Source organism: Condylura cristata, unplaced genomic scaffold (genome assembly GCF_000260355.1).
Source record: "Condylura cristata isolate star-nosed mole 26May11 unplaced genomic scaffold, ConCri1.0 scaffold00017, whole genome shotgun sequence".
NCBI classification, from domain to species: domain Eukaryota; kingdom Metazoa; phylum Chordata; class Mammalia; order Eulipotyphla; family Talpidae; genus Condylura; species Condylura cristata.
The window spans coordinates 8,248,718-8,249,829 of NW_004567118.1; the positions used below are offsets into that span (position 1 = coordinate 8,248,718).

At 68.9% G+C, this 1,112-nt stretch overlaps 1 protein-coding gene across 1 annotated transcript in view; it reads right to left on the reverse strand.

Moving 5' to 3' along the window:
- Positions 1–398, reverse strand: part of TOB1 (transducer of ERBB2, 1) — a 4,042-nt gene extending 3,644 nt beyond the window's left edge. Inside the window, exon 1 of the mRNA XM_004684375.1 lies at positions 103–398. The gene's annotated coding sequence lies outside the window, so the exon portion shown is untranslated. The remainder of the gene's footprint in view (positions 1–102) is intronic.
- Positions 399–1,112: the final 714 nt, after the last annotated feature.

Sequence of the window (1,112 nt, forward strand, 5' to 3'; positions counted from 1 at the left end):
CCGGGGCGCGACGCCGCTGTCCCCGAGCCCCCGAGGGTCGGGGCTCGCCGCGGCTGCAGCCCCTCCTCCTCCTGACCCCGCCCGTCGCCCCTCGGTACTTACGGGCTGCTCCTGGGCTGCTTCGACCACGGACCCGGCCGCTGGCGGGAGAAAGAGGTGGCAGGGCGGAGGCGAGGAAGGGTCCACAGCGCCCAGCGGGCTGAGTGCACGACGACGTCGCCGGGCGCAGGGCGCGGAAGACCGGGGTCTCGGCGCGGGCCTCGGGAGCTCGCCGCCTTCTGGCTCGGGTGGCGAGGACGGGGTCAGGCGAGCGCGCTCACTTCTCTCACAGCCCGGTGCCCGGCCCAGCGTCCCCGTAGTGCGGCCACTCCGCGCCGGGCCAGAGCTTCGCTCCTTCTGCCGCGGCGCGCGCCCCGCCTCTCGTTTTATATTCTCCTCCCCGCCCCCATCCCCTCCCTCAAGGTGCGCGCGCGCCCGCCTCGCGTCACACAGCTCGGGGCGGCGTAGCCATTCCCCGCCCTCCCACCCGGTACCCCGAGACCCTCGCCGCTGGCTCCGCCTCTGCCCTGCCCCCCGACGCCATTGGCCAAGTCCCGCCTGCCCATGTCCTGACCGGAGGCAGAGGACCTGGGGAGCAAGGCCACACCCCTCGGGCTCTAGAGTGGCCAATGAACCAGCGACTTAGGGTCATGGGCGGGAGTAAGAGAAAATGTGAAAAGGGATTGGTGGAGAGAAGTGCCAGTACGGGCGACAGAGGTGGGGGTGGGGCGTCAGGCGGCGAGCACCGGGGCGAAGGGGGAGGGGAGCGAAGCAGGTGGCGAAGTGACGGGAGAGCAGGGCGGAGACCCAAGGCCCCAAGAGGGAGGGGAGAGTTTACAAAAAATGCCCTACCCGAGTGGAACTGTGGCCGCGGAAAATCCCACTCCGGTGGAGGTACCAAGTCGGCCTCCTCTACACCTAGGAGAGCCTAGGGAAAGGGTGAACTGTGGCAGGGACTCGTGCACCCGATTAATTGAATATTAATCACCTCAAGGGCCTAGGCCAACTGCCACCCAGAGTGGCAACTGCAGAACCCAAAGCTGCTGTGCCGGGCTGGGGGTGGGGAAGGGAGA